Genomic DNA, 9,449 nt, shown 5'->3' with positions numbered 1-9,449 from the left:
CCCTTGTTTTCTCTTGTCTCATATATTCATTTACCTCCTTTTTTCACCACCGACTTTTCCCTCTTCATCTTTGCCGTCATCCTCACGTCACTCGACAGTATGTCAATTCCCGACAGCTACTTGTTATGCTCAATTCACCTCAGTAATATACAGCAGCCGGCCATTTTATTAGGTACACCTAAATCCTGGACGAAAGTACTCATAACGTAACATTTAACCTGCATGCTTATGCTTAAAATCAACAGGAAATGACCCATCATGAACAAGAAGTGACCTGTAATGCACCCAAATGAATAGAAAGTGATCCAAAATCAACTAAAAGTGACCCTTAAATGCCCCAGAATCAACAGGAAGTAACCCGAAAATGGTCCCAAATCAACAAAACGTGATCTGTAATGCCTCAAAATGAATGGGAAGTGACCCAAAATCAACAGGAAGTGACCCTTAAATGCATTTAAATTTTCAGTAAGTGACCTGTAAATGGTCCAGGGAGGGAGTTTACCAAGTTTTTCCATAAATTGCATTTTCTAGCATTGTTTTATAGTTAAAAAAAAGAGAGAGAGAAAAGTATTTAACTCCATTGGCTTTTATCTATTTAAATTTAAAATAGAAACCTACAGTTTATCTCAAGTTACATTTCTTCAAAAAGTTTATAATACTTTAATCAACATATGAGTGTACATTTTTCAAATGTGTTTGTTATAGCCTCATCCTACAATATTTTAGGGGTATGGTTTCAAAATTATACACACAATATCCCATAGCAATAATTTGCAAAAAGAATAAATAAATAAATAATAATAATAATAATTTGGGGAAATTTTACTTCGAGGGATCCACAGATGGAAAGAGATGTAGTTCTTAAAAGATAAATGTTATTATGTTATGTTATGTTATATTACGTTATTAAAATAATTTGATATTAAAAACCCTCTTTAATGTTTTCTTTGTTATAATATTTGTAAAATTAGTTAGTTCCCAGCTCCCAGGCTTCAACTGGGACCATGTGCTTTGGTCAGATGAGACCAAGATTGAGCTTTTTGGCAACAAACACTCTAAGTGCGTCTGGCGTGCCACGAAAGATGCGCATGCTGAAAAGCACCTCATACCCTCTGTGAAGTATGGGGGTGGGTCAGTGATGCTGTGGGGCTGTTTCGCTTCCAAAGCCCTGGGAACCTTGTTAGGGTGCATGGCATCATGAATGCTTTGAAATACCAGGACATTTTAAATCAAAATCTGTTGCCCGCTGCCCGAAAGCTGGATGGGTCGTCACTGGGTCTGGGATTTAGAGAGATTCTGCAAAGAATGGCTGAAGATCCCGCTTTCTGTCTTTTCCCATCTTGTGAAACATTATAGGAGAAGATCGGGTGCTGTTTTGTTGGCAAAAGGGGGTTGTACAAAGTATTAACACCAGGGGTGCTAATAATTGTGACACACATTATTTGATGTCAAATAATTATTTGTTTATGTGGGAATTTTTCCCCACTGAATAAATGCACTTGTATTGAAGTGCATATTATTTGAATTTAAAAAATATATATTAGAAGCTAAAAAACACATCTTAACCAGGGGTGCCAATAATTATGGAGGGCACTGTCAGTCACACCGGAGTATAAGTCACATTTTTGCTGAATAAGTGTACAGTCTACAGTGCATAAACAACGAAATGTGAATATACTGTCCTCACCAGGACGCTACGGCTCCGTCCTGGCTATACAGCGAGCTAAACTCCCAAATTATGATGCTGGACGTCCATAAAATTTGCTGAATCAATTTCGTCCTCGATACCAAACAGGTTCGCATCAACGTAAATAAATTATAATTAGGTGCTATTACAGTAATGACACAAACGGTTAGCATGCCTTCGCTAGCATTAGCACATCGTTCAAACAACCACACAACTGGCTCTAAGTGTCCGATCGCGGGTGGAAAACACACAACAACAACAGAAAAGGTGATCCACACAGGCCTTGCCTATGTAGAAATATTTAAAAGCATAAACAATGAACGTAGGTTCGCAGCCGTGTCTCTCTCTCTCGCCCACTCGCTCAAAGACGCTGCATAGCTGTCCGTCTTCTTCTGGTGTGTGAGCGCTCTTCTTCGCGTAAGCAAGTGCGAGTGCGCCCCCACGTGGGCGTGAAAGAGCCACAAACTAAAAGCATGCATTTCAATATAAAAAAGTCAATAATACAATTGAACACACATTGCCAAAGGCAGAACGCGAACATGGCCATAGATATTAAGAGTTATTCAGATAACTATAGCATAAAGAACATGCTAAAAAGTTTACCAAACCATCAGTGTCACTCCAAAACACCAAAATAACATGTGAAATGATATCAAAATGTGTTAATAATTTTAAACATAAGTCACTCCTGAGTATAAGATGGACCCCCAGCCAACTATGTAAAAAACTGCAACTTATAGTCCAAAAAATACAGAAGTCGCCGCTTTAACTGATGAGCGCATGTGTTGGACGTCTTGCCGCGTAAAAGAATTGCAGTAACCCGGTAGTATTTGTCGAGTGACAGAGACAATCTACGTCATCACTCCAAGCGCCCGTCAAACATGGCGCCCTCCGTAGGTCAAAACATGGAATAAAGAGTCTAGATTTTTAAATCAATGGCAATATTTTATTTGTTTCTAATAACATATTTTAGTAAAAGAGAACAGTTGTGGCTTATTAGAGCCTACAAGTCTTTAACTCCGAGGTTCCCTTTAAAACTATATGTTGATGTTAAAAAAACCTACCAACAATTCATTTCTACCACAAGCTTGTTTCACTTTGGGTTTGGTGTTCTTGGGATGATTAGCTGTGTTGGGTGTGCACCAGACAGATGGCTCTATTTTTGCAAATCTTGTAGTGTTACCTTTGATCTCTGTGCGGCCTCACTGATTATTGCCCTCTTTGCCGAGTTCGTGAGTTTCGGTGGGCAGGCCCTCTCTTGGCAAGTTTGTTGTGGTGCCAAGTAATTTCCATTTGATTATGATGAATTTGATGGTGCTCCTCGAGATCATCAAAGATTTTGATTGTTTTTCTACTTGACTTGTACTTCTCTTGTACTAGGAGTTGTAATATAAAAAAACAGGTAAAGAGAAATAAAACATAAAAAAGCAAAGGGGGTGAAAGCTTTTCCAAGGCATTGTACCCATGTGGGCTTTGCAACATGTACTCTAAAACAGCCATGGCACATGTACAGTGGTATGAAAAGTATCTGAACGTTTTGGAATTTCTCACCTTTCTGCGTAAAATCACCATCAAATGTGATCTGATCTTTGTCAAAATCACACATATAAAAAAACAATGTCTGCTTTAGCTAAGACAACCCAAATGTTTATAGGTTTTCATATTTTAATGAGGATAGTATGCAAACAATGACAGAATGGGGGAAAATAAGTGAGTGAACATTCACATTTAATATTTGTGGCCCCCCCTTTGGCAGCAGTAACTTCAACCAGACGCTTCATGTAGCTGCAGATCAGTCTGGCACATCGATCAGGACAAATCTTGGCCCGTTCTTCTCACAAAACTTCTGTAGTTCAATCAGATTCCTGGGATGTCTGTCATGAACCGCTGTCTTTGGATCATGCCACAGCATCTCAATGGGGTTCAAGTCTGGACATTGACTTGGCCACTCCAGAACGTGTATTTTGTTCTTCTGAAACCATTCTGAAGTTGATTTACTTCTGTGTTTTGGATCATTGTCTTGTCGCAGCATCCATCCTCTGCAACGATCTGACAGACAGCCTCAGGTTTTCCTGCAAAACATCCTGAGAAACTTTTGAATTCATTCTTCCTTTAATTGCCAAGTTGTCCAGGCCCTAAGGCAGAAAAACCGCCCCAAATCATGATGCTCCCTCCACCATGCTTCCTGGTGGGGGTGTTGATGTTGGTGAGCTGTTCCATATTTCCTCCACACATGACGTTGTGTGTTACTCCCTAAGAATTCAACTTTGGTTTCATCAGTCCACAAAATATTGTGCCAACTCTTCTGTGGAGTGTCCAAGTGCATTTTTGCGAACATTAAACGAGCAACAATGTTTTTTTTAGACAGCAGTGGCTTCCTCCGTGGAGTCCTCCCATGAACACCATTTTTGGCAATAGTTTTAAAAATAGTTGATGTGTGCACATAGATATTGAACTGCGTCAGTGATTTCTGTAGGTCTTTAGCAGACACTGAGGGTTCTTTTTTACCTCTCTGACTATTCTGCGCTGAACTCTTGGCGCCATCTTTTGTGGACGTCCTCTCCTTGGGAGAGAAGCAACTCTTTCCATTTGTAGACAACTTCTCTGACTGTCGCTTGATTAACATCTAGACTTTTAGACATGGTTTTGTATCCTTTCCCAGCTTTATACAAATCAGCAATCCTTGATCACAGGTCTTCAAACAGCTCTTTTGACCGAGCCATGATGCACATCAGACAATGCTTCTCATCGAGACAGTTCTTACCAGGTGAGTGTTTTATAGTGGACAGGGCAGCTTTAAACCCTCATCAGTGATTAGGGACACGCCTGACTTAAATTGCCTGGTAAACATTTGTTTAAATTGCTCTTTAAGTCTCCTTAGGCAGAGGGTTCACTTACTTATTTTCCCCCTTCTGTCATTGTTTGCATACTATCCTCATTAAAATATGAAAACCTATAAATGTTTGGGTAGTTTTAGTTAAAGCAGACGCTGCATTTATATCTGTGTGATTTTGACTAAGATCAGATCACATTTGATGGCTGACTTTATGCAGAGATGTAAAAAATTCTAAAAGGTTCAGATACTTTTTCATACCACTGTAATAGAAGTGAAATCCCATTCAATTTAAATCAGGAGCCAATTAGTCAAACGCTTCCAGTATTCATGTTCACCTTGACGGTGCAGGACATCCGCAAAATTAGCCAATTAACCCTAATTAGTGATCATATTCTACCAGCTAACCTTGTGGTCTGAAAAGCCTGTTCGAACACGTGCATCCCTGTCACAAGCTCATCTATTGTGCTCTGCGCTTAATTAAGCTTAAATATGTTAATCGTTCATTTGTATTTTTCCCATTGGCCCCGTCATGATAAATGGGTGCACTGTAATTCATCTGCCGCTGATGTCATCTGTCTCTGTCGTGAGAAACTCGGCGAGATGAAGCATCCGTCGTTAGCCGTCATCCGTCACTCTGTGGGGAGAGCAGAGTGTCACGTTTTGGATTTGCTTTCGAAATATGAAGATGTGGATAGCACATATGTTGCAAAAAAGGAAACGACATCTTAGGATAATGACAAACAATAAAATGTATATCATAATAATAATATTTACTCATTCACTCCCAGCCATTTTCCCAGGTGCAACCCCCTTCGCTACCGGCCGTTTTACTGGATTTTGACTGATTTTGCAAAGCCCACAGAAAATTCTGTTCTATTGCTATATAAACATGGAACCCACCAAAAGAAATATTAGATTCTCTTCTTTCAGCAGGAAGAAAAAGTTAGTTCATATATTTTTTCAATTCTTTACAAATCCGCTTTAGAAAATAGCTTAGTTTAAGCAATTTTCCAATTTCTGATGAAAAAAACAGAAATTGAGCTTTTTGTGAAAGCATACATTTCAAACGTAGCTTTGACTTTAACACAGCTATTTTTTGCTTTAGTTACATCCCAAACATTTGAATAATGTTTTCCTTTTACAAAATAATAAAATAAACATAAACAACAAGACAAATAGAGCTTTTGATAGCAAAGTAACCATTTATTTACGCATAACTAACTGAGAGATGACGCTGTTGTGGCTGCGACATCTGGGGTAAACTTTTCCCTCATCGCCGCCTGTCTCTGCTCGGCGAGCAGCGCAGACTCAACGGCCTCGTCCGCTGTTCTGGTGGTCCCGGTCGTTCAGCTCGGTTGTCCAACACCTGGCATCCCGGGCGTCCTACCGGTTGTTCTGCTCGGTCGTCCGCCGCCTGGCATCCTGGACGTCCATTCGGTCGTCTTCCGCCGGCGCCCCGGCCGTGCGGCCCAACCATTCGTTCCGTTGAATCGGGTTGCTGGTCTCACCAAATGCGCTACTGCCCTCCAGTGGCCAGTTTTATTGCTTTAAAATGGATTTTCAGCGTTGTGCTTTGGAGCTAAGTTGAATCAGAACCCAGAGATGTCTCTTGTGAAAAAAAACATAAAAGACGTATGACTATGTCTTTGGGACACTGAAACAATTAAAAATTTTGGGAGTGTTGGGTCTAAAACACCTTCAATTTAGCTGTTGACCCAGAGTGAAGTAACAAAGGCAGGACACAAAGAGGCAGGAGTCAGTAGAATTTTACCAAGCTGCAGTTTGGGGAGAGGTCTGAGATCGGGCAACGTGACTAAGAGCGTCTCATCAAAGTCTCTCTCAGAGCTCCCCGCGCTGCTGACTTTTATTGAGGGCTTGTTGCTGGGCAGAATATGGTTACAACACTGTTGTCCAACGTGGCAGTTTCAATCGGGCAAGTTCTTTATTCTAGTCATTGACTAAATTAACAGTCACACTCATTGATTAAATTAACAGTCACACTCTTGAGCGAGCAAGATAACTTCGTTTTGAACACACATTTGCACTCGAAGTAGCTTGGTGGAAAAGTACTGAGACGTTGTGTGATGAATCAACATATGTGTGTGTATCTATTTGTCAGCAGAATGTGAGCAAATGCCGGTAATAAAAATGTAAGCACATGATTATGGGCTAAAACTGTATTCTTCATAATAGCTTGGGAGAGCGCGTATAATAGCTGTGGGAGAGCAAACTTGTATAACCCGCAGAGTATAATGGTCATACAATCAAGCATATCTTACAGGAGCAAATGAGTTAATACATTATATTTCTAGGCCCCTTTCAGGACACTAAATTTCAAAATTCCAATTTCCTAAGTTCCATATTTCTGGGGAATAAAACAAAACATGATGAAATAGAAGTGGATACAGTTTGATTTACTGAAAACATATTTGATCATTTTTGCAAATCTGATTTTCATGAGGGTAAATGTTCAACTTCATCACTTGACAAACCAGGTCAAAGCACTACCTTTCCTCAAATGTAAATAGCGGAACTTGTGTTGTGCTGAAGACCGTAAGACTGAGATAACTGACAAATTGAAATAAGACAAACAAACAAAATTTGATTGGTTCTGATTCTACCTTTGACCGTCATCCACCTATTTTGGTTTGTCAAAACTGTCTTTGACACGAAGCGTGAAAAAGCCTTCTGACAAACAATCCCTAGAATTCATGCAGTAGCAATTCGTCCTTTCCTTTTCCCAACAATCGCACCATTGATCACTGACCTCATCAATTCAGCCGTAATGACACTTTGTCATCCAATCACTCGCCTCCACTCCTGACATTGGTTTTCTGCCATACACCAATTTGCCTCATCATTTCCAAAAGGAAGAAGCAGCAATTGTTATGAATATTTCCTGCCATTCCCCCCGTCAAGCTCTCTACATCGCCCCAAAAGACATAAGCGCTCTGCTTTTGTTGTTTGTTACCCTTTTATGTGCGGGAGGCGTTTCTCACTCGCCCCCATCCTACTGTTCTATTCGGATCTGTCAGTTGAACTTCATAAATGAAGTCAAAGTGCAGCCCCCGGTCGATTAAAGCCGGTAATTAAGATGTAAAGCGGTTAGCGATCACACCTGTGATAATAGCAGAGGGCTGCATTCATCGGCTGGGGGTCTGACGTCCATTATCAATGTTTGGAGTGTGTTTTAAATATAGGCTATAGGGAGCCAGGAGCCTTCACACTAATGACGATGTTCTGTGGCTATCGACTCGCATCGGGGAAGTGTCGCAGTCACCTGGTCAAACAAAGGACTTGTAGAGGGTTCCACATCAGAATTACCTTAGCTGCCAAGTGCAATAATTGCGGGAGAATCTGTCCCAAATGACGTTTGTACGGATTATATTGGCAGGACAGAAGAGCTTCAACATGGTATTGAAGGACATAGCTTAAAGAAGGAGATTAAAAACACATCATGTGCTTGACGTTTGTCCCAGGGGGATGTCAGATACAAATGGGTCTCACTTGACAAAGTTTTATACATTGGAATCAAATTTCTTCTCAGATGGACTTTAGATCTACCGGAAGATTGAAACAGTCGTGGGAATTATCTGTGTTGCACCTGTTGGTCTTTGAAGGATCATGTGGAATCTCAAAATTGTGACCAAGTAAATAGAGTAATGATCATAAACAAAGAATAAAAGTCTTGCATAGATGAGATTGAGATCTGCACCTGAAATAACAAGTGACTGCAATGCTGCCAATAATAATACACTTTGCTTTTCTTCTGAAACTTCGATGAAGGATTAATCTGTTCATTTGTTTTGGGTCAAAACATTTCGCGGGGCGATATATACTGGCAACCATAGGCGGGTCTACTATTCAGGCGAAGTAGGCGATCACTTTAGGCCCCCAACCAGTAGGGGGCCCCCAACCAGCTGCCCTTGCCCCAACGAGCAAGGGCTTAGGCCACCGGAGCCAGCAGCACCCTCAACTATTCGTCATGTATAATTATATCAGCATATCAAACAAACAAATAACAAAACAAAAAAGAAAGCCATTTGAATGCTGCATTTATATTATCTCTTCCCCCCACACACGCACTACAATGGACTGTTCCACAACGACGGACTGAGTATCAGTCGCTTAGCTTCATTTAGCACCGTTTAGCTTCGCTTAGCTCCGTTTAGCATCGCTTAGCTCCACTTAGCTGTTTGTTAGCTTCACCTAGCTCTCCCGCAATTTTTCACGTCACTAAGCTCGCTATTTTTACAGCTCACTTGTTACTTTGCACGTCGGCTATCGTTTATTTCGAACACATGAGCGAATGTGCTCTCAATGAGAGCCAAAGTGCAGTGACGGAGAAGTTGAGAACAGGCCGCTAATGCCTCTTTTAACTTTCTTCTTCTTCACACCGAACATAAAATACACGACGGCACACCCTGTGGCGAAACAATGCAGTACAGTTCGAATCAGTCATACAATAACACTCAACAGCTGGTTAACACTGCTAACGGAAAAAAAAATTAAATCTATTAGTGACACCACAAGCAATGACGATGAATGTTTTTTTTACAAAGTGTAAAGCTTTCGATTAGCGGTTTAGCGAACGTACCTCCGGTGAACATTTCAAAATAAAAGCACGTCATGTTCGTCATATAAAGAATGATTTCTGGAGTTAATCCCACATACTTCAGAATTAATATTATAATATGTAGAGTAAATACTACAGAGTACAGATTCTACACTAAGAATAGCTTTCAAATAACACTCTTTATGACAAATATGATTGGCAATGAATAATTATTATAATTATTATACTACTATTATATATAGTAGTATACTATAATAATAATGCTAGAACTTTTTTTAAGAATTGTTTTGAATAATGTTGGAAAGGCGAAGTCAATGTTCTGAATCTGTTTACTTTCCATTCTTTTGCAC

Source organism: Corythoichthys intestinalis, chromosome 1 (assembly GCF_030265065.1).
Source record: "Corythoichthys intestinalis isolate RoL2023-P3 chromosome 1, ASM3026506v1, whole genome shotgun sequence".
NCBI classification, from domain to species: domain Eukaryota; kingdom Metazoa; phylum Chordata; class Actinopteri; order Syngnathiformes; family Syngnathidae; genus Corythoichthys; species Corythoichthys intestinalis.
Note: the sequence above shows the minus strand (reverse complement) of the source record.